General features: G+C 40.4%; 1 protein-coding gene across 2 annotated transcripts in view; it reads right to left on the reverse strand.

Annotated features, from left to right (window-relative positions):
* Nucleotides 1–25,441, reverse strand: part of nup35 (nucleoporin 35) — an 86,476-nt gene that overhangs the window by 13,519 nt on the left and 47,516 nt on the right. The window contains exon 10 of one of the 2 annotated variants that reach the window (XR_012384870.1): nt 10,898–11,569. The exons of the other annotated variant lie outside the window; for it this stretch is intronic. The gene's annotated coding sequence lies outside the window, so the exon portion shown is untranslated. Of the gene's footprint in view, nt 1–10,897; nt 11,570–25,441 lie in introns of those variants that run through there. 2 annotated transcript variants of the gene reach the window in all.

A 25,441-nucleotide genomic window follows, 5' to 3' on the forward strand; every position in this document is an offset into this window, starting at 1 on the left:
CAATCGTGACACATCAACCTATCTGGCCCAGTTCAGGCCCAGTTATGAGTTATTAACTTGGCTGAGACTTGGCCCAGATATGGTCTGTGTTTGGCCCTTGTCTGGAAGCCAGATTTGGTCCAGTCATGTACCATAATTCACTGCAGCATGTGGGCCAAGCAAAACCTGATTGTGTGGGCCAGAGCTGGGCCAGAGAAATTTTGCTATGTGGGTCCCTATCCACCTTACTCTGAGGAAAAGTGTGAACTTGAAATCTCTCAATCTTGTTAGGTAAGAGCTGGGCCTGAAAGTAGCAAACAAAAACAATCGAAATAAAGATCTCCAAAAAAAAAAAAATCACAAAGTAGCTCAAAATGGGCAAAAGAAATTCAAAATAATGAATAATTATTATTATTAATTCATTAATAATAATGTCGCTCGTGCGACAGGTTTCACAGTTCGCTGCGTTGCAAAGTTCAAGCTTGGTGAGCTCTGATCTGCGAAATTGCATCACCTGACTGTGTGAGACCAATCGAGGATCAAAACATGACCTCTCTGGTCAGGAATTTAAAATATAGAGTAATCACTCACTTTTTTAATGTCTAATCATCTTGTTTAATCCTGCCCCTTTTCACAGAAAAGTACTACAGAATTTTGCAAGCTCAAACTTCATTGTGACTGCAGCTTGACTCTGCTGTACTGCGTGTTTGCAAGTTTTCTCCCCACAATGTCGACAAAATGTTCTGTATTGTCAAAGGCAGCACCTAAAATGAAGGAAGGTAGAAGTTACGTGGGTGTACAGCACCATTATGAAAAAAATTAAATGAAGATCAAATGGTTTTGATCTTTACTTTTATTGTATAACACTGCCCTTTTTTTATGAAGGTTTGAACTTTGAGAGTGTTTAAACAAGTGTGAAAATGTTAATGCCTGTCTGAGAAAAGTGTATAAAGTGCGTAGAGAGGGGTTTTACAGCCTTAAAACATCTATAATAATTGTAAAAAAAAAAATAAAGCTGACTATTTTGCGGGTTTTGCTTAGTGCAGGTTATTTTTAGAACGCAACTCTCTGGAATAACGAGGGACCAGCATATAAACAATCTTGTACAACATTCAATAATCATAGTTCTTGATTTATTAATGCATTATTAAAATTCAAAGTTGTGGTTGTTAACATTAGTTAGAGAGTTAAAATAAACTACTGTTTGAATGACTTTTTTTAGTAACTAATACTGACAAAGATGAATGCATAGTGCAATAGATGCAACTAATGGACTGTTATTTTTAAAGTGTTACCAATTAGGGTATTACTTGTAAATGTTATTATGAGCTAAAAAAAATTGTGAAATACATATATAAATTGCTAAAAATATATTAATGTTTATTGTGTGCCAATGATTTCTATTAATTGAAACAACAATTTTGTTGAAAAAAAAAAGATTAACATGGAGACAACAGCATTGAGCCTACAGTACTTAGTGTGTCAATATAGCAAATAATAATAATTATTATTTAGTGTGCATTGGTTCCAGTAAAGCTGTAATTTTCTACACTTGTGTAAACCTAATGTAGAAGTAGTATTTAACTGTGTGTTTGTAAGGATGCAGGCTATAAATAAGACTTTGCCAAATTGGCCATTTTTTTAAAACAAAATTGATGTTGCTATTTGTATCACCACTATTTCAAGTATAAGCCTTTAATGGCATAGTTTACCCCCCAAAACAGAAATTGTGATCATTTACTTATACCCTTCACTTGTTCCGAACTAGCATGATTTTTTATTTATTTTTTACACAAAAGGAGATGTATAGAAAGATGCTGGAAACCGGTAACCACTGACACTCATTTTGTTTAATTTTGCATACTATGGATGTCAGCGCTTACTAGTTTTCTTCTTTGAAATATCTGCTTTTGTGTTCAACAGAATTAAATAAAAATTTAACTGGCGAAAAAGAAGTATTTTTTAAAGTTACACATAGAGCCTATTCATCAGTTAAAATAACGTAAACAATATAACATATTCATAGCAAATCTTGAAATGGTCCCTCAGAATAATTTAGAATAGTTTTCCTGTGACTTGACGGATGTTTAATCTGAATAATCTGTGATCAAAAATTGATTTTGATATCAGTGCAATCAATCATTTTAAGAACATTCTCAAATATTATACAAGTCAGATGCTGAATATCAGTCTGCTGAATGTGCTTTTCAAGGGTAATATGTAGAATTGAGAAATATTAGCGACACCACCAATGGCCATTAAGTGAACTGTAGGAAGCAACGTATTTATTGCTATTTTTATTGGCAATGGGAGAACAGCTTGCAACAAAACATAAAAAGCAAGATCTTTCTTAGACTTCACAAGTTGTCTGTGAAAGCCTGTAAACTGATTTTTATGTGAAGGACTCAAAAAATCAAAGGAATGTGAGTTTACACTCACTGCCGAGAGCCATCATTCATTCTGTTGTAATATTGGAGGAGTCTGTAACATTCTAATATCAATGTGCCATGCAAAGAAATTGATTCATTCAAATGACAAACTTAGTATACTAGCCTCTAATATTTATAATCAAACTGTTATAACATTGTAAATTACTTCATTTAATGACCTCACCTGTTTATAATGCCATCATTTTGGTGTATTAATTTTGTTATTAAGAACAAGGTGCAAAATATTTAAATGTTAAATTAATGTCTCTTTTAGTGTTATCAATGACCGCTAGCAATTTTTTTAAAGAATATTTTTATCTACTAAAAAAAAAGAACTTTAAACTGAGTATAATACTTGGGGGCACTGAATCACACTGTGCACAAGTGCAAGCATAAGCAGTAAGTTTCCGACTGCAATTCACTTAAAAGCAGTGGAGGATGAAGTTCCCAAATTAGGAACTTGAGTTAAAGTAGATATCCTAGGAAAATGTTACTCCAGTAGAAGTATAAAGTCCTCCTTGTCAATGTTACTTGGGTCAAAGTACAAAAGTATTTGATTTTGAATTTAAATAAATAATCAATGTAAAAGTAGACCTTCATATCGATGAATATTTATTTTGCAAGTTGAATTACCAAAAATTGTCATGTTTTTATAACCACACTGATCATTTATAATTCATTCATTCGTTTTCCTTCAGCTTAGTCCCTGAATCATCAAGGATTGCCACAGTGATATTAAGTAAAAGCATTCACTTTCTGAACCCTATTCAGATCACTTTGCAAAATCAGTGAATCATTTGCTGGCTCACTCTGAACGGATCATATGAATTAGTGAGTTGTTTACTCATGAACATATGTCCAATTCACAAATTAATATGTCAGATATTTCACAATTTATAAACTGATTTAACAAGTTAACTGATAAAATCAGCCGTAGCTTGTTTTTAACACCATTATTGCATCTCTGAGGAGGTGACAATTTAATGAGAGGGGGCCAGCTCACCTCCAATGAGGGAGAACCTGAGCTCCAGCTCCTCCCTCTATAAGTTGTTTTAATGCGTATACCCACCCCGCTCTTAACTACAACCCCAGTGACATCACTTGTAGAAGAAGTACAGCCAGGAGGAACTGGAGCCTAAGCTCTCCCTTGCTGGAGCTCAGCTCTGCCCATGTGTCCGATTCGGTCAGGAAATGTAGTTAAAAGTACAATATATTGTTTTGGAATAGAGTGAGGTGAAAGTCACCTCAAATAAAACATATTTCAATAAAGTATAAAATATGTACTTAGTTACTGTCCAACACTGCTTAAAGCCACTGGTTTTGCCATATAAAGTCCCTTTATTTAGGGTAGACGCCATATTGAATTTAAAGGACAGTGTAAACAGTGTGATTTTTTATGAGACAGGGAAAGAGGCTCTGAAATCAATGTTTTCTTCGGTCCATGTTTTTGATACAGAAAATCAGGTCAAAAATTGTGTCATATAACTGTGCCCAAACTGTTCTAACATTTACTCACTCATGACATGTGCATAGACATACAATTTTTGGGGTCCATTTTAACGATCTAGGCGCAAAGTTTAAAGCGCAGGGCGCAAAAGCATTAAGAGCGTGTCCAAATCCATTTTTGCTATATTAAAGATAAAAAAAAAGGTTTACGCCCCAGAGCATGGTCTAACAGGGTTGTTTCTAATTTCCAGCAAATGAATAAACGAAAAATAATAACAAAGTGTGGTCAAAAAAGTTATATTCAAACACACGTCTTATTCTTATGCCCCATATGGTGATGCAAACGTCTCCAAAACAATTATTAAAACAAATATAAATTAGCATATAATAAATAATGCTGCTAATAATAATGAAATTATTATAAGAATGCAAGTTGTCATGAATAAACTGAAAAAAGCCCACTTTTTATATCAATGTAGTAAATAATAATTTTTGATGTGTTGATAATGTTTAAAAATGTTGAAATAAACATTTTAATACTTTTAATTTATTTTTTCATTCATTTTCATTTTTCATAAAGATATTTGTGTTAAGCAATATGTTAGCATTTGAACCTGCATAATTAACGCGCTCTGTGCTTGACTTTAGACCAACTTTCAGATGGTCAATGGCGTGGTCTATTTCCTTTTCTCAAAATAGCAACACGCCAACAATGCGCCTTAACAAACCTCCTTTATAGGCTGGCACACTCATGAATCCACAAAGTGGCGCAAATGGATTTACTATTCAAACAACATGGCGCAAAACATGAAAATTACGGTTGCGCAGGTCTGAAAATAGCAACAAATCGTGCAAAACACCTCATTGCGCTGAGCGTATGATAGGGCTCTTTAGAATCTTCAGAAGTTACACCATGTAGGCAAACTGAGAGTATAACAACTTTGCTGTATTTAAATGTTACAAGTTCCTGTAAGTTGAGTAAGCACTCACACAGAATATGGAAATGTCTTTTCATTTATATAAAGTATTTAGTTAATCTCTAGGCAGGTATATATGTGAATTTATCCATATCCGTTTTTTTTGTGTTAGAAAAGGATGACTCCAGTTAGGTATAGGGAAATCCCTAAATGACTGAACTTTCAAAGACGTGAAATCGCCATTGGAATTAACCTAATGACGAGTGCTAGGGAATTATCTGCCGAGAGAGCAGAAAACGCAGCGCTCAGAACTATATTATGCAAAGAACATGGAGTTATTTGATGTAGTAAGAGAGAGAGAGAGAGCGTCTCTATGCTAATCTGTCTTGACTTGCCGTATGGATATCTGAGTTTCTTAACTACAAGGACATTTTCAGCACTCAAACTTCTGACTGTTTCCTTCAGTTGCTATAGAGACAAACACTTGGAAATGGATTTAGAAAGGAAACCTCTGCGCACCTGGCTTATAGCTGACAATGAAACCAGGAAAGGTGTATGTTCGGTGAGTTATATACAAGCGGTTCTACTCTGAAAGTGTGGTCATTGACCTTGTGATGAAAGCCCACTTCTGTACAAGCCAGAGTAGCAAATGACATGCTTGAAAAACAGCCACTTCAACCAGAAGCTCTGACCTTACAGACACCACGCACCAAATATATCTTAATTAAAGGCGAGGAAATAAAGACTTCACATGGTAATGCATCCCCTTAAAGGACAAACAAAATAACCTTTGTCTCACCAGCTCAAACGTCCATTATACATAGTGACATGAAAATAAATTAAGTCGTCATTAGCTACATTTTGAAATACCTCTCAAGATTGCATTGCCGGTTAAAGTAGTACAGCCATCGCTGGAGGATCTCAGCAAACAAATTATGCAAAGTTGAAATGCCACAGGAAGCCTTAACCTACGTTTACCCTGAGGCTTTGAGCTGCACGCTGCATACAGAGCAGAAAATAAATAAATAAGAAAAGCAAACAGCCAAAATAACATAGACGTTTCCAGGCACTGCTTTGTGTATGCATGCTTGCGCACACTCACACACATAATGCGAGAGCCTATGACTGAGAGAGTGTGAGGAAAAGGGTTGTTAGTCTCCACAAAAGCGAACTAGAAATGAAAGCACTGCCTAGTTTCCTAACAATCAAATGAAGGCTATGAGAGGTAATACAAATCAGGACAAACACTCCAGATGAGTTGATTGTTGACACGTTAAAGGGATAGCTCACCCAAAAATGACAATTCTGTAATTTTTACTCACCCTTCACTTGTTTTTTTCTTCTGTTGAACACGGAATAAGATATATTGAATAATGCTAGTAGCTTAGACCATTTGACTACTATGAAAGTAAATGGGTGCCAATAACTGGCTTGCTTGGTTTGGGACATAGATATATACACTAAATATTGCATCCGGAGCCCAAGTATGCATCAATAGCACTGCCTCATTTGTACAGTGCTCCCAGGACAATTGTCATTGAACATCACTTAGTCAAGACTAGAGCCAGTGTGAAGATGCAGGACTTTAGCACTATAATACAGTTATTACTGCCCTGATATACACTGTTAACCTTACTTAGATGTTACTGTAGATTATGCAGTAAATAACTGTAAAATAGCCAGTGTTTTGCTATAATGAAAGGAAACAGTATTTTACTGTAAAAGGGGAAGGGTTTGTATGAAATTGTGTAGTGCGAAGAATAAATTAAAGTAATTTACTTTATTTACCCATTACAGATATTTACTGTGACAATAAATACTGTTCAACCATTACTGCCCCATCTACTCTGATGCTTTATGTTGCTATTTATATGTGCATATTATTTATTTTTATAAAAAAAAAAAAAAAAAAAAAAAATATATATATATATATATATATATATATATATATATATATATATATATATATATATATGCATGTTTTATTTATGTTTTATAATTATTTGAAACTTTAAAATAAATTAATTATTTTGTGTTTTTTGCTGTTAAGTTTTTTTATGCATGGTCAGCATTGAGGAGAGAGTAACACATTTCACTGCAGCACTTTCTGTGTGTGCATGTGTGTGTGTGTGTGTGTGTGTGTGTGTGTGTGTGTGTGTGTGCATGCATGTGTGTGTGTGTTTTGTTTCTTTTATGTTTTTAACCTTCTATATCAGGAGTCAAGTAATGCCACAGTAGAGCTTATTCAAAGGTAAGTATTATATAGGAATGACATACATATAAAAGCAAAATTATTCAGTCTTTAAAATTTTAATTCTTTTTTAAATATATCCCAAGTGATGTTTATCAGAGCAAAAAAAAAAAAATTATTTCTTATAACTTTGTTTACTTTTCCCAATGAACCTAGTTAAGCCTTTAAATTGCAATGGAAGCTGAATATTAGAATCTTGCTAAATAACTAAGAATGTGTTTAAAAAAAAATCTCACTCTTAAACAGCACTTACATACATTTTTGCAGAGGCTCAATGGAGTTGACTGGAAAACTTTAAATCTCTGGAAAACTTAAAATGAAGTAAGTAAAGTGGCATTTATAGCATAAAGACTTTCTTATATTTATGCGTAAATTATTTGTTTAGTTTTTTATTACTCCTACAGGTTTAGAGCAACATGAGGATCGGTGTTGACCATTTTATATATATATATATATTTTTTGCTTTAGATTGAGTTTGTTAATTAATTAATTAGTTAATTTAGGTTTTTTTATTGGATTTGTGATTGTGATAAATGTTGGCAGTTGCTTTGAAAGTATACTATTTACCATGGGGTCAAACTCAGTTCCTGGAGGACTGCAGCACAGCAGAGTTTAGTACGCACCCTGCTTCAACATTACCTGTAGATTTCTAACAAGCCTTGATTAGTTTGATCAGGTGTGTTTAATTAGAGTTACAGCTTAAAGTCCCGGTCACACTCCACTATTCTCCCTATTGACCTTATTCTAAAACGCGGAAGTGCGCCTGTTTTCGCGATTGTCTTAGAACTTCCGATTCAGTCGCCAATGGGAGAAATGACTAGGAATAATAAACGGCAGAAAATGGCCAAACTACTTGCTCAACAAACAAATATTTGCATGACTACACAGACCAAGTAGCATAATATAATAAGAAAATATTAAATTGCAACATCAAGCAGCGTAACGAGCAGTTGTTAACGTCAAAAAATGAATGGAAGTGAATGTGACCGGAAGTCGCGAGACAAAAAGATTCAAATGGCAGCGCCCACTCGACAGCTGAGAATAAGGTGAATAGCTCTTCCATTTATACGCATGTGAAAGCTGCAGACCTAGAATGCAGAAAAATTTTACAGGGAGGGAGAATGATACATTTCCATGCACAAAAACACTTGTTCTTTGTCGGCAATGCCCGTGCGGTCACTTATCCATTGATGTAGAAAAGTTTCATAAAATTATGATTGTCGTAATTTAAATAAATATTTGCATACTGATAACCAGGAAAACTCCCGAACGTAGAGATATGTATAAATGTTTAGATATCTTGGGCCAGTCCACTGCACATTAATTTCAAAGGAGCGCTACCCTGTACTAATATGGCGGCTCTATTGACGCATTCCTTCCAATGAACAACAATAGCGTAGGCGACATCTAATGTAAATATCTATGGGTTTGGGACTTGTCCATCGATGGATTTGCTCTTCAGTGTTTTGAAAGTGTGGACTTTCAAAAGTGAAAATTAAACCACACTGAACTGAACTAAGATCAACTTTAACTCTGAATTGACAGCAAGAACGAACAAAGAAGCATTGTCTGATTTGATTGCAAACTATATGATTGTAGCTTCATCAGAACAGGTTTATCAGCGGAGAGGAGTCAGATATCGATACAATATCTGCTGTGTGTTGTACCAATTGCTTCAACCCTTGAACTGTTGTCATGTGTACTTTAGAATTACTGAAGCAGTCATTAGTAAATTAATAGCTTTTTTAAAAAATAAAATCCATATAACTACAAACTTTCCAAAATATGTGTATGTTTCGTTTTAATATTTATTACTACAAAACACAAGAGTTTCACTTGAATGGTCATTAATGGTCAAAATGCCTGCATGCATTTCAACATCCACTTTTTCCTGTGCCATTGAATATGGGTGCCTCTGTTGCCTAGCAACTTTCTGCTAACAAAAATATAACTTTCTGATAGCAAAAACATCTCTTTACTTCAGACATGCCTTTAAAAACAACATTTTTACTGTGGTGAAATAACGTTGCTTTTCTGTTTCCCAAACAAAACGAGTTTGGCACCTTCACAAACTGCACATTACATATTACGGTAATGACTTTATATAATATGACAATGTACATTCAAAACTTATATTCTACAATCTCTTTTAAGTAAGCATTAAATGTATAGGACATGACAAAATATTAATACAGTCTTATATGCACAGTCTGAATGACAGATATGGACAGTTGGCGGGTCATCGGTTCAACCTCTGATCAATCAGAGACCTAAGCCGAAGGAAAATGAATGGATGAATAAATGAGTTTCAGTGTTATATATAATAAATATATAATATTTAATTGTTGTACATATAATTACAATATAGATTATACTGTTATTGTGCAATACAGATGTATCATATAAATGTACATTTGAAGTCAAAATCTTCAATGGAAAATTACCGCAATGTCATCAGGACGTTGGACTTTGTTTGATTAATTCCACAACCTAAAACCAACCAAAGATCAATGTGTACTGATGTTACAATTTAACGTTGTATGGACGTCACATTATGACATTAATATGATTTCGGATAATGGGCAGTTAAAGCCACAAATTTAAACCAACCAAAGATCAGAGTCTACTGATGTTAGACTTTGATGTTGTATTGATGTCACATAATGACCTTAAGTTGACGTTGGACTTATATTAGTTAATTCCACAACCTAAAATTAACAAAAGATGTCTACAGATGTTCTACTGACATTGTATAGGCGTCTTATTATTCATTCATTCATTTTCTTGTCGGCTTAGTCCCTTTATTAATCCGGGGTCGCCACAGCGGATTGAACCGCCAACTTATCCAGCAAGTTTTACGCAACCCATCTCTGGGAAACATCCACACACATTCACACACACACACTCATACACTACGGACAATTTAGCCAACCCAATTCACCTATACTGCATGTCTTTGGACTGTGGGGGAAACCAGAGCATCCAGAGGAAACCCATGCGAAGGCAGGGAGAACATGCAAACTCCACACAGAAACACCAACGCCGAGTTTCAAACCAGCGACCCAGCGACCTTCTTGCTGTGAGGCGACAGCATTACCTACTGCGCCACTGCCTCGCCCGCGTCTTATTATGGCGTCATGTATCTGTCATAAACTGGCATTGGATTTTACTCCTCTGACGTCACAACCAAAATATAAGCAAATACTTATATCATATGATGTTGTGAACACAGACCTTAAAATTGAGACATTTTCTTATCTGCTACTCATAAAAACAAGTATTGTTTGAATCCACACAGTCATAAGATTATAACAATATGGAAAAATTAAATACTAAAAATAAAAAAGCAACAATTATAGGAAAATAATAATAGCAAAGACATAAAAATGGCAAATGATAATCAAATAGCTAACTAATGATCAGTATTGTTTATGATATATCTGATATAATGATATTTATATAATTGACTTATGATCATATGATTAATTAAAATAATTAAATAAAGAATAAATTAATACAAACGAATGAAAATAAAACAACACAAATGAATAGCTGTTTTCCTAAAACTCATCACATACATAAGTTTGCTACAATGATTCTCAGATCCTTCGTTAGATTCGTCAGTTGCTGGAAATGAGTTATTAAATATATTATGCTTAAAAATGGCTGATAGTTTCAACTTTGTTTATACAGTATAGAGAGTTATTTATATATAAAGTGATTTATATATAAGCGTCAGTAATGTAAAACAAATTAATCAGAAGATGTGGTTTGAATTTAGAACTAAATTCTCCATGGCAACACCTACCTCATAGCCTCACGACTTGGAGCTATAAAGAGAAACTAATAAACCACCACACGTTTCATTGTTATTTCTCAGTGTTCACTTTTTATTTCTCTAAGAGCTTAGCTGATGCCTCTCCGCAGATTTAGCACAAGGCAAGGATGTTCATGAAAAGTTCAGGAAAAACATATTTAACGCTAAACGTTATAGATATTGTTCAGATGGGATTTGAGCCTGCAGAAGTTACACACAAATTATGTATAGACACTTAGAAGAGTGAACGTTTCACAAGGATGAGCATTAAACGTGAGTCATTACACCAAACACACAGCAAGGGCACTTCTACCATTCCTGAGAATTATCATGGCTCTGTGAGAACAGGGAAGACGGCGGTTGTTTGCCATACGTCATTTGGGTCTTCTGAATGATTTTATTTGATTCTCTTTCGACCATTTTCTGCCTTTGTACTCGCACAGGCTCAGCAGGGAGAGATAAGAGCTAAATGCGCAGCTCCAATCAGAAGTATCTTGTCGTGCCTCACATGCAGTGACCTGGCCTGTGGAGATGTCATTCACTTATCAGGAAGGAGAAAGCAGAAGTCTTTTTCTCTCTCTCAATCTCGACCTGCCGAGGCCTGACAGAATACAGAGGTGTACGGGGAGTCGCTCTCTGCTGATAACAGCCCAACTTCACGTGTCGCCAAATAGGTTTCCATTTCGCTTCTGCAGTTCACTGGTGCTTATCCACATAAACATTCCGTCAGCTCATGTAGGTAAGAAATGTAAAGACAGAAAGAGGCAAGAGGGGGAAATATGACTGAGGTTAGTTTTTTTGAGGCATCTTCAGAAATAAAATTTTAGGCATTTTAGCATTCTGTCCCTTTATGATCACAACAAATTCTGAGCCAAAACCATACAGAAAACTCTGGATGCACTTGCTACTGCACCCGGTCAGTACCTGGATGGGAGACTACATGGGAAAGCTAGGTTTCTGCCGGAAGTGGGGGTTGGTTGCAGGATTCGCAAACTGAAGAGGGTGGGGGAGGTTGGGGGTAGCAGCGAACTGAAGAGCGGGTGGGGGTAGGGGGGGGGTAATTCACGAACTGAACAGCAGGAGGGGTGGGGGAGGAAGTGGGTAGCAGCGAACTGAAGAGCGGGTGGGGGTAGGGGGTGGTAATTTGCGAACTGAAGGGGGCGGGGCGTGGGGGGTAAAATGTTTAAGTTTTCTGAGAGATGGGTCTGAAATACGGAAGACTTCCGAGAAAAACGGGAGTGTTGGCAGGTATGCATTGGACTGTGGGGGAAACCGGAGCACCCGAAGGAATCCCAAACGAACATAGGGAGAGCAAGCAAACTCCACACATATAAATGCCAACTGACCCAACCAAGGCTCGAACCGGCAACTTTCTTGCTGTGAGGTGACAGTGATAATTACTGAGCCCCTGTGTCACCCTGCTTTTTAATAATTATTTCTTATTTAATTATTGGTAATACTTTTTAAATGTAACTTAATAATTTAGATAATGTTGATTTTAAGAGGTGTCAAACAAATTTGAGAGATGTCATTTGTCAGCGTTGCCATGAAAGCATATTAGTATTAGTTTTTTTTTCAATACATTTAACAAGTTTCCTAAACTCTTAACACAGTTAGCACAACAATTGTTCTTTTTTGGCTATACAATTAACACATTTCTTGTTGCTTTGATACAAAATGCACACAGTTAACACCAATTTCAAATGCTTGAACTTCTTTTACACACAAGCTCAACCAAGACCAAAACAATGTAATTTTACAGGCAAATTTACAAATGCTGTCAGAACAGATAAATTTAAAACTGCATGTCAGAACAGATAACATCATGTTCTAAACAGAACTCATATAGGCTAAAGCCAAAGTGAACAGCTGTTCATATTGTGAAAAATATATTCCCTGTATTTTATTCCATTGCCAATGAGAAACAGCTTATTGCAGTTCTGTAAATACATCGCATCAGATTCCCATCTAGGAACCACACTCACCAATTTCCATTCACATGATCAAATGCTGTAAAAGAGAACTCTTTGGGCTAATTATGTGTGAAAAAGGAACAAGAGAATTCTTCCCTTGACTAGAGAAGATATCAGGTGTGATGTGGATGAGAACATGTGGCCAAATGCAGATGACCGGGCAGAATAGAAGATTTCTTTCTTTTTTTTTATTATAATTGCGATGCTTTTCTGTTCGTATATCTTGCAGTGATGTAAATACCTTTTACAAATAAAGTCTTTACTGCAGCAGTTCTATGTTTCTATATTTTTCTGTGTTTCTATATTTTTATTTTTTTAAATATTTCCCAAAAAATGTCAAACAGAGCAAGGAAATTTTCACAGTATGTCTGATAATATTTGTTCATCTGAAGAAAGTCTTATTTGTTTTATTTTGGCTAAAATAAAAGCAGTTTTACATTTTTTAAAACCCATTTTAAGGTCAAAATTATTAGCCCCTTTAAGCTTTTTTTTGTGATTGTCTACAGAACAAACCATCGTTATACAATAACTTGCGATTGACTGAAGATAAGACTAAGACTAAAAATTTGCTGTCAAAATGAACACTTTACAGGTGGTTTGTTAAGCCCACTCACCTGTGTGAAGCACACTTCATAAATGCACAGTGTTTGTGTTGGTTTATGTGTCAGCGAGATGAATGAGAGTGTTTTCTATGGGTGGTTTGTTGAGCCCACTCACCTGTGTTTGGGTTATATGTTTAAACTTTGCTCTCCTTGTAAACGTGTGGTTCATGGAAAGATATAGGGGTTCAACAAAATATCCAAAGAGTGAAATATTGAGCTATTTTGAACTATTAGCTACTCTTGCGCTTTGATAAGCACAGCAACAAACAGGCCTTTGCATGGTGCAATATAAATGAATAGGTTTTATTGTGCAGTGCTTCTTAAGTTATTGTGCTCAATGCAGTGGCTACGGCTGGAGGGATAATGTATCATATACTGTACTTTTTTTTCTGGCTTATATTTAGGCGGTTTTCTTTTTCAACCAAAAACTGAAAATGCAAATTTTGGCTGATAAATTTCAGCAGCCAAAGATTTGTTGCACCCCTAGTTTTAGTTTGTTTTTTTATAAATGTATTTGGTCTGTGGTGTGTTTATATTTCAAACTAAGCACACCAGAAGTCATTTGGAAGTGAAATGAGAGACATCCAAAGTCTCTTTTCAAATCTTTCACGAGTGACAGACTTGAAACTGTTCATTCTGATGGCACAATTGTCCTGACAGCTTCCAGGATTGGCTTAGAGAGTGACTGCAGTCTCCCAAAAAAAAAAAAAAAAAATAAAGAGAGGAAGAAAGACCAAAGAATTGCAGCTTAAATCAATGTTTGGCTCCATTTGGCAAAACCATCAAGTCGGGGAATAAAGTAAGAACTGAAGTTCTCCTAGAAAAGTTGCATTACTCATTTAAGAACTTTTGGTTTCATTTTATTCTTAACTCTTATCCACACTGTCCATGACTTAGAAGAAATTGACAGAAAAATCTATTTGCTAGCTTTAGTGAGATGAGTCAGACGTTTAAAAGAGGACAACTTGGTGTAAATATAAAAGAGAGCTTTTTCAAATAAAATGTGTGGTCTTGCAGTACTGTTTTAAAGTTTGTTTTGTAAAATTAGTTTTGTACCATCTTGGAATTATCAGGTTTATTTTAGAGGTGTATATACACACAAACAATTCTGATTTGTATTACCCAAATGTTGGGTCAAATGTGGACAAATCCAACAGTTAGGTTAAAAAAGGGTTCACAACTTTTTGTTTAGATGGTCTGTTCGTTGAATTTAAGTTACATTGCATCTACATGCCAACTAATTCTCAGTAGATAATAAATAGAATGTTAGGTTGGGGTTAGGGTTAGTGTAAGTTGACATATACAGTACTTGCAAAGTTTCTTAAAGGCAGTTAAATGTCTGTTGAAGGAGCAGTATCAACAGATATTAAGCTACTAATACTCAAATGGACCATTAAAATAAAGTGTTTTTAAAAATTGCAATTTGACTTTATTGTAAAAAAAAAAACTGTCTATATTTGACTCAACACTGAGTTAATACAAGCCAGCTTGTATGTACAGTGAACATTTTAGATGTTTCAAAATTGTTCCCATAGGCTCAAAACCTATTTGGAGACATTCACACTTTATAAAATATTAAATCGAAGAAATATTTACTGTAGAAGTTAAAAAAGGCAAAGCGAGTTTAAAATTCAGATATTTGCTAGTCAAACATGCTGATTTTATGCCCTTAGCCATAAAAAGCAATTGCAAAATGTCTTTTGTTGACCTATCTAAGGGCACATTTAAATGACACAATTGTAAAGAGAAAATAATTTATTTGTTTTGGTCATTTATTTAAACAACAACATTATAAGGGCATTAAATTACCTTTAAAAAGTAATACGGTTATAATATCCTTGTAAGCTACAGTACATGGATGTGAATTTGTGAACGATTTGTGACAACATGTGCATTTGTGTTCAGTCTATAGACATGTGTGAGTTCTTGACAACAACATTTCACTACAGGGCCATGTGTAAGAAGGTGTGCAATTTTTTTTTTTTTAATAGAGTGACATTGCATGCATGATCTGACATATAGGCCCAGTCCCAATTCTTCCCCTTAGCCCTACCCCTATCCCATATCTCTCTAGCTTGAGGGCATAGGGCTAAGTTGCATGGGTGAATACCTCTTTGAACAGAGAGTTTTCAGGACCACACTTGAAACCAAGGGGTAAGAAATTTTCCCAGAATACACCAGCCCCAACGGCAGCATAGCCGCACCCGGAAGTAAGAAGATCCACAAATTAGTGTATTTTTGTCATTATTATGAATTTTTTTACAACACGCAAGCATATGTTTTAATACATTTGCATTCGTGTTTTACCGTAATTCTTTTAAAAAAACATATAAAATAAAACCTGCTAAATTTCTCCATCTATCATCCCTAATCATAACTCCTGTACAGCAGTCCCACAATATTCTGACACTCGATGACACTCAAATGCCCTGTCAGAAAATTCTAGTGGCTGTTTTACAGTGTCTGCTATTATTGTTATTGTTGTTTTTGTGTGTTTACACAGATGAATAGGCCACTGGGTAAATGTGCAGTATAGTTATGAGCTTATTGCCACATTAGATTGTTATGATAATATTATAGATGCCTTCAGTGATTTCCTGAAGATAAATACCAGCTGGAATAACTACAGCAGTCGCGATCATCTGATCTCATATGAAGCAAGAGATCATGATGACATCTGATGACTTGCGCAGGTGCTGTAGTGTTGTTCCATTTCTTACAGGTACATTTTGAAGCCCTTCCCCTCCACACTCTCTTTCAAGGAGAAGGGAAAACGAAAGGTGTAGGGGTACAAAAATAGAATTGGGATTGGGCCATACTGTAATAATATACATAAATAATGTTTTATTGTGTCAGTAGGGGGTGTTGTGACATTGTTGCCACTTGTACAACTTTTCAAAAATGCAAGGGAACAGCTTTACATCCTAGTATATTGCTAGTAATCTAATGCATAGCAACACATGTATGTCCACAATTTTTTGTGATACTTCAATGCAAGAAATCGAACTTTCATCAATTTGCACTTCCTGCACAAGCAATGCGTTAACAGGATGATTAATGCTGGCCAAAGAAGTACCGAAAAAATCCCCAAATCGATCCTGCAGTTAAACATAATGAAAAACAAAAGAAATGCCACCCAACGCAATAGATCTCTTCAATAATCTATGCATTGCTAACCTCTGAGGAATGAGTTGAGAAAATCAAAGCATGCGACTTGGCACGCACTTACTTCACGAGGAGGCTCGGTTGCTGCAGCAACTACAATTATAACAGCCGTGGCATGAGGAATGCTTATGTTTTCCAGTTTTCAACTCGAGCAGCTGCACGCGTTCAGCATACATTCTCTATAATTTCACAGTGCATATCAACATGGCATCATCGAGCTGAGTATGTATCAACTCTTTCGAGATAATTGAGTGGTCAGCTTGCCAGTAAGCCATTAAGAAAATCACACAAGCATCAATACTCTAATTCTCAGCCTTAAGGCGAGCAGCCATTGATTCTGTCACTTCCAATGGCGCGCATGGCGCTCCGTGGAGGCCAAGAGGCTGACTTCCATTGAAAGCCATCTCGCCTAAAGTTTTCTCTTCGTGGAAGCATTTGCAAAAGGCAATTGTGTTTGTGATGTACAAATAAAAGCAATCTGCTGTGGATCACAGAGTTTGACCTGAATTCGATTCCCCCGGCTTGCCTCTGTTTGAAACTCGGCTCAACTTCAAACTGTCAAAATATTCCAGCTTTTGAGGAGCTGGAGATTGCGCTGTATTATTTCTAAATCCGTATCCAGGAGAGAGCAGATGATCCACATTTTAGCAGAAAATGCCCGGTGCGTTTAAAATGCAAGACATTAAGACACAAATAGAGCAGAACCGTAAACACTGCGAACATTCAAATGTCATCTTAATCTCCTTAAGCTTCCGTTCTCTAAACAAATACACGCAGCCTCGAAAGGAATTTACCCTGAATTTGCGTGCGATGTTCGAGGAGGAGGTTCATTTTTTATGAGATGAAGCCGTGGGAGTGCAGACGACCTCAATGAAATGGAAACGAGCCCAAACGGCATCTAGAGGTTTGGCTGATTCCTGCCGAGCTGACGGTGTTATATGAGGCTTCAATTCGGAATGAAAGTCTTAGACAAATGTTTAATGCATTTATTATGATTCGGGGTGACTGTCTCTGTCACCTTTCCTCAGCTCCGCTCTCGACGACGGATCTTCAATCATTCAGCCAATTGTGAAATACAACACTCCGCTTAAAAAAAAAAAAAAAAAAAAACGAGCATGCAAAAATAAATTCCAGCCAAATTGTTCTTACAGATGGAGCAATGCGTCAGGAAGCACTCTTTCGGATGTGTCTGACAGCCGAAAAACCTAATTGCTCAGGTCCCTCGTCATCTCATTAAGAACCATAGGTGCGTCTTAGAAAAAAAAGTTAAACGCATTATTAGACAGGCTGGCAGGAGATGGAGCGCGTGTGGGATCACGAAGGGCTTGGCGCCCGCTTCGCACTCGCACTGAATGAGTTTCTCTCTTCAATCAAGAAACAATAAATTTGAACAAGGCTGACTGCCCAGACAGGCTGACAGACAACCGCCATCACCTAATTGGTGGCAGAGGTCTTTTATTCAGAGCGAGCGGGTATAAATCACTCTCTCACAATAAAAGAAAAGGCTCTAGAGAGATTTAAGGTGGGAAATGCATCAAGCAGCTATTGAGAAAAGACTGTGTGCTCGAGAAGCCTCACGCTCCACAGATTATTGTCTTGGCCATATACCAGGCCATTCACTTCACCCTCTCTGCAGCTATTGAGAGATGGTGGTAAAAGGAAAAGAAAGAAAAAAATGGATTGATGGATGGTCAGAGATTGAAAGAGAAACTTAAAATGGCTCCTTTTCACCTGAAGAGCAGGTTAGTGCGCTGGAGTTGGGGGAATTGAAGACCCCTGACATCAGCAAACACAGATATGGCTAAAGTGCTGCGATTGCTGAGTCAGGACCAGTGAGTGACATCTTTTAAGTGCAAGGAGGGACGCTTTTAGAGGCATCACCACTGAAGAGGACAGAATGGGATGTGACTATTACCACGCTGCTCACTGTTGGGTTGTCTTGGGGGTATACGGTGACGCGGCGCCAAGGGGTGTTTTGTTCTGTGACGCACCTGGTCCATATATAGCAAAGCCATTGCCGCAGCTCTGAGGGGATACGAGCTGTCCGATTTGAGAAAGGTCACATTTAGGGATGCAAACTTCAGCTGAAGAAAACAGCAGACATTGTTAGCTGTTTATAGGAAACTAAGTGGCACTTTCAGGTAACACATTATTTCGGATGGTCCCCTTTAGGCGTTCTTCTGAATATAGGTGTGTTCACACTTGGCAGGTTGGGTTTTTGTTTAGATTTTTTGATGGAATTGTCTGCTGCTATAGTGGTTCAATTTGAATAAGTGTGAATGCTGACATTTGGTGTGCCAAATCAAGCAGCTCAAAACCTCTTAAATAGAAATCCCACTATTTACTCACACTTAGCAAAATCTGTGTGTTAGTGTGCTGTATTTATCGTGCAGAAATCAGTCCAAAAGCAGCTTCAGCTGTGAGAGTCTAATGAATAGTGACTTGGAGCAGGTGAGTGTGTGTGATGCATGACTGAATATGTAGTCCATATTTGTAGTCCATATAGTCTATTTTTGATTCAATTAATGAGAATTATTTCTAAGCAAATCAAGGAATAAAAATTATTTTGTGTTTTTTTAGTCTCCATCAAACCAACAAAAACAGCATGAATTACCTGCAAGTAACTTTTAAACAACATGGCAACTAGCAGTCATTGAATATTAGTAGATTGAGTGTTTACAACACAATCTCATGGCAATTCGTAACTTAGTGACTAATTCATTGGAGTTTGTACGATCTTATTTGCTCATTCCCCAAAGACGGTTGGATTTAGGGGTGGGGTTAGGTGCCATGCCTCCTGTTTAAAATCTTACATTTTTCTACAACTGAACTATAAATTTGTACGAATTAGCTACTCAACTGACAAAATGTAAAATAGTTGCATTTCCTTGAGAGATAAGGGGTGCATTTCCAGAACAATAACGTTACTCGCGGCTGAACTATCATAGTACGATGCATCGTTTGGGAAAAGAACGATGTAGTGATTTAAACTGTTGCAGATCCATTGTTTGAATCATGTTAGTTAAAACGTAAAACGTTCATAATAATGCTCTAAACATGGTGGAGTAACTACTTCTTTAGAGGAAACCTCTATAATTTAGCTAACATGTTTGCTAATCCTATATAAATCACAGAAATCGGTAATGCATGTAGGCCAAGTTTTTTTATTACACTGCAAAAAATGCTTTTCTAACTTAGCTTTTTTTTGTCTTGTTTCTAGTCCAAATATCTAAAAGTTCCTAAATCAAGAAGCATTTTCTAGACAAGCAAAACATATAGTCTTGTTTTATGAAACAATATGCCAAAATGAAGCAAGTTTTTCCTTAAATCAAGCAAAATAATCTTATCACAAATTGAAAAACAAGATTATTTTGCTTACCCCATTGGCAGATTATTTTGCTTGATTTGAGGAAAAACTCACTGATTTAAGAATTTGTAGAAATTTGGACTAGAAACAAGACACAAAATCTAAGTAATTAAGGTATTTTTTGCAGTGTAAGAAATGAAAAAAAAACTTACTTAATAATAATAATTATAATAAAAAATATTATTATTATTATTATTAAGTAAGATATTGTTTATATTATTTATTTGACACATTCAAGCCACTGCAGAAATCTTCTAACCAATAGGCCCATGTCATATAGGCCTACAGTACAGAAACATTTCTTGATAAATAGCCTTCTATAAACTAAAAGCATTAGCGTATGCTATATATTTTTGTTTTTACAAGCTTTGGAGACGTAACATAAATTCCGCTTTTAAATAAATGGTCACCTATAGCTTTTGTCATGAGCCAAGGCTGCATTCAAAATGGCATAAATTTTCAAAGTGCACTACGAAGGGAGTGCAATTCTCATTATGAAGATCGCTAAAACTGAACTGTAAAAATACTTGGAAAGCAAATTACACCTAAGAGAGATGACTTTAATGTTGTTTTTTCAGGAACGTTCGAGGTTACAGAAGTAACCCTTCGTTCCCCGAGGAGGGGAACGGAAGTGCCATGAATGGGAGGATTCGGATCAGAAGCCGCTTATCTGGAGAGTATTGAACGGGCCAATGAATGAAATTAATTGGCAGCGTAAGCTTGCGCAGGTGTGCGACATCTGCAATTATCTCAGCATATAAGCACACCTGAAGCCAGCAGACGCCATCCTTTTAAGCTGAAGAGACTTTCAAACAGCTAAGGGACAGTCATTATGGCGACGGAATATGGCACTTCCGTTCCCCTCCTCGGGGAACGAAGGGTTACTTCTGTAACCTCGAACGTTCCCCTTCGGTTGGGGAACTTCAGTGCCATGAATGGGAGAATATGGAAAGCGCCATAATGACTGCACCTTACCAACACCCCCGATGAGGAGATAGTCAAGCAAGCGTGACGCACCCACATCATGGGGGGCGCGGTCCTCCAACGTGTCCCTGGCCCTATTTTATCCTACTTCAACAGAAGTTTTACGGATTTAGATATATTTTTTGGGAAGTCGTGAGCATCTAGATAATTCTAGGAAATACGACAGTACGTTGGGAAGCGTGCAATCCCGATAGGGAGGACGCTGCGGAGGCCATCCGTTACCCAAGGGGGGGATAGATGGCAGAATTTACCTATGGACTAGCCCTAAAAAGGGGGAGTACGCATAGCAAAAGAGTGGTTAGCGGAGAGGGAAGACACGGGTCCACCCAGGGGGGGGACTTAACCGTGGCGGAATAAGCATATGGGATCGCCTAGTGGGGATCACGCATAGCAGGCACCTATACCCAAAACGCGGGCTGACCAGCGGGCAGACCTACAACGTAGTGGGCCAGCAAGTGACTCCTCCGCTGAGTCAGTGCTGGGGGCCACGGAGGAATCTGCAGGGCTCACCTGACGGGGAACTTTACTGACAGATAAAAAAGGCGCACGTACCTCCGTGTTAGGGAGAATGGCGCCGCAAGCGTGTTTCAACACCCTACCGAGTTGTCTCCTCAATCACCAAAGGGTTACCTAATACCCTTGAGGAAACCGGCTCCACTCGCAGATTGTAAAACCTTGCAAATGTGTTGGGTGTCGCCCAGCCCGCAGCTCTACAGATGTCTGTTAGAGAGGCGCCGCGTGCACGCGCCCAAGAGGATGCAACGCTCCGAGTGGAGTGTGCACGAACTCCCGGGGGACACGGCTGACCTCGACTCGAATAAGCGAGTGAAATGGCATCCACAATCCAGTGGGATAATCTTTGTTTTGATACGGCACTTCCCTGCTGCCGACCGCCATAACAGACAAAGAGCTGCTCAGATGATCTAAAATTCTGAGTACGGTCCACATAAATGCGCAGAGCGCGAACTGGACAAATTAAAGAAAGGGCTGGGTCTGCCTCCTCCGGGGGCAGCGCTTGCAGGTTCACTACCTGATCTCTAAAGGGGGTGGTAGGAACCTTGGGCACATAACCGGGGCGGGGTCTCAGGATGACGTGAGAGTAATCCGGCCCGAATTCCAGGCACGAGTCACTGACCGAAAATGCCTCCAGGTCCCCGACCCTCTTGATGGAGGCCAACGCAACCAGCAGAGCTGTCTTCAGGGACAGAAATCTTAGAGATACTGATTCGAGTGGCTCAAAGGGATCGGATCGCAGACTCGTGAGAACGAGGGCGAGATCCCAAGAGGGCATGAGAGGGGGGCGAGATGGATTAATTCGCCTAGCACCCCTAAGGAACTGGATGACCAGGTTATGCTTTCCCACGGTGCCGCCAGCTACCGCGCTATGATAAGCGGAGATGGCGGCCACGTAAACCTTGAGAGTGGAGGGCGACAGCCTGCTGTCCAACTTCTGAAGGAAAGAGAGCACAACACTAATCTGGCAATTTCGGGGGTCTTCTCTGCGAGAGACGCACCATTCAGTGAATAGACTCCACTTCAGGGCGTAGGCGCGCCTCGTGGAGGGGGCTCTAGCCTGAGTGATGGTATTAACCACCGCAGTCGGTAGGTTACCTAAGTCTTCCTCGCGTCTAGGGACCACACGTGGAGGTTCCAAAGATCGGGGCGAGGGTGCCAGATGGTGCCCTGTCCCTGAGAGAGTAGGTCCTCTCTCAAAGGGATCCGCCAGGGGAGGGCCGTCGCGAGGAGTGAGAGCTCTGATATCCAGGTCCGGTTGGGCCAAAGGGGCGCAACTAGCAGAACCTGTTCCTCGTCCTCCCTGACCTTGCACAGAAACTGCGCGAGCAGGCTCACTGGGGGAAACGCATACTTGCGCATGCCCCGAGGCCAGCTGTGGGCCAGTGCATCCGTGCCGAAAGAGCCCTCGGTCAGGGAAAAAAACAACTGGCAGTGAGCGTTCTCGGGGGAAGCAAACAGATCGATCTGGGCCTCCCCGAATCGCGCCCATATCAGCTGAACAGACTCGGGGTGGAGTCTCCATTCTCCAGGGCGTAACAGCTGTCGTGAGAGCGCATCAGCTGCACGATTGAGCGTGCCTGGGACGTGAATGGCGCGCAACGATTTCAGCCGCGGGTGACTCCAGAGGAGCAGACGGCGGGCGAGCTGAGACATGCGGCGAGAGCGCATACCCCCCATGCGGTTGATATACGCCGCCGCCGCCATACTGTCCGTCCTGACCAGCACGTGTTGCCGCTCCAGCACCGGTAAAAAGCGGTGGAGAGCGAGGAACACTGCCAACAGCTCTAGGCGATTGATATGCCTATGTAGCTGGGCACCCTTCCAGAGGCCCGCAGCCGCATGCCCGCGACACATGGCCCCCCAACCTGTGTTGGAAGCGTCTGTTGAAACAACAACATGGCTGGACGCCTGTCCTAGAGGCACACCGGCCTGTAGGAACGAGGGGTCGTTCCAAGGGCTGAGGGCGCGGCGACACAGCGCAGTAACCGAGACCCGGTGTGTGCCCGCGTGCCATGCGCGTCTGGGGACCCGATCGTGAAGCCAGTGCTGAAGTGGTCTCATATGGAGCAACCCGAGCGGCGTGACGGCGGCTGCGGATGCCATATGCCCCAGGAGCCTCTGAAAGAACTTCAGTGGGACCACTAGTTTGCTGTCGAGCTCCCTCAGACAGTTCAGCAACAGGCGAGCGCGTTCCTCGGAGAGGTGCGCTACCATGGTGATCGAGTCCAGCTCCATCCCGAGAAAAGAAATCCTCTGCACGGGGGCGAGTTTGCTCTTTTCTCGGTTGACCTGAAGCCCCAGTAGGCGGAGATGCCGAAGCACCTTGTCCCTGTGCATAATCAATTGCTCCCGCGAGTGGGCTAAAATCAGCCAGTCGTCGAGGTAATTGAGTATGCGAATGCCCGCGAGCCGAAGGGGCGCTAGGGCACCCTCCGCGAGTTTGGTGAAGACCCGCGGAGACAGAGAGAGCCCGAAGGGGAGGACCTTGTACTGCCACGCTCGACCCTCGAACGCAAACCGCAGAAATTGGCGGTGGCGTGGAAGAATGGAGACATGGAAATACGCGTCCTTCAGGTCTATGGCTGCAAACCAATCCCGAGGACGAACGCATTGGAGAATGCGCCTCTGCGTGAGCATTCTGAACGGCAGCTTGTGCAGACAGCGGTTCAAAACGCGCAGATCTAGGATTGGCCGTGACCCACCGCTCTTTTTGGGTACGATGAAGTATGGGCTGTAAAACCCACTCTCCATCTCGGCTGGAGGAACCGGCTCGATTGCACCCTTCGCCAGGAGGGCAGCAATCTCCTCTCGCAAGACAGGGGCGGACAGGGGGTTGACCCTGGAGAAATACACGCCCGTAAACTTGGGGGGCCGTTTCGCGAACTGAATCGCGTAACCGAGTCTGATTGTGCGTATGAGCCACCGCGAGGGGCTGGCCCGCGCTAACCAGGCAGGCAGAGCCCTCGCTAATGGAGTCATCGCTACAATCGCTGACGTACCAGCGGTGGGGCAGCGCGGAGTGGGTGTGCTGATCCGGGAAGTACGAAGGTCCCGCGTAAGAGCTGGAGGAGAGCGATCCGCTCTGGCTCCGCACCCTGACTCCGGAGAGGGGGCTGGAGGGCTGAGGAAAGGGAGACCGTCCCCCCAGCGCTCGTGAGCCACTGGCGAAGCACGTAGAGTCTGCGAGCCGGAAGGCAGCGCGTCCCGGACTGGCAGAACTCGTGCAGTCACATCCGGGGAAGGGAAAAAGTGCTCTTTTACTGATGTTTTGGTGGCACTGAAAAGTACCGTTGTTATCGGGGCCCCGCCCTCCAGCGGGGAAAGAGCAAGTTTCCTCTTCTCCGGATGGCCTGTCTCAGGGACGCTTCGCTGTCCGTTTACCGGACTTAACGGCGCCCTGGGCAGGAGGGGCTGCCTGCTTTCGAGGTGAACGCCGCGCCCGCTTGGCCGGAGGCGCAGGCGGGGGCGGGGCAGCACTCGTTGGCGGGCGCCCTCTGCGAGGAACAGTGGAGGTGGATGGCTCGGCGGGCGGAGCGGGCTTACGGCCACGCCGATAGATGACATTGCCCATCGCATCCGACTGCTCTTTCACCGCCTTGAATTCCTGGGTGAATTCACCGACGGTGTCGCCGAACAGGCCAGCCTGGGATATGGGCGAGTCAAGAAAGCGAACTTTGTCAACGTCGCGCATATCGGCCAGGTTTAGCCAGAGGTGGCGTTCCTGAACCACAAGTGTGGACATCGTCCTCCCCAGCGCACACGCGGCGGACTTAGTAGTCCGAAGAGCATAGTCGGTCGCGGTGCGCAGCTCATGTAATAAGCTTGGGTTGGACCCGCACTCGTGCAGCTCGGCCAGCGCCTGCGCTTGGTAGCGCTGGTAGGTGGCCATCGCGTGCAAAGCAGAAGCAGCCTGGCCCGCAGCCTTATAAGCTCTGGCTCCGAGGGAGGCAGACAACCTACAGGCTTTGGACGGGAGGCGGGGCAAACCCCGCCAC

The sequence above is a fragment of the Danio rerio genome, chromosome 9 (genome assembly GCF_049306965.1).
Source record: "Danio rerio strain Tuebingen ecotype United States chromosome 9, GRCz12tu, whole genome shotgun sequence".
In the NCBI taxonomy this organism is placed as follows: domain Eukaryota; kingdom Metazoa; phylum Chordata; class Actinopteri; order Cypriniformes; family Danionidae; genus Danio; species Danio rerio.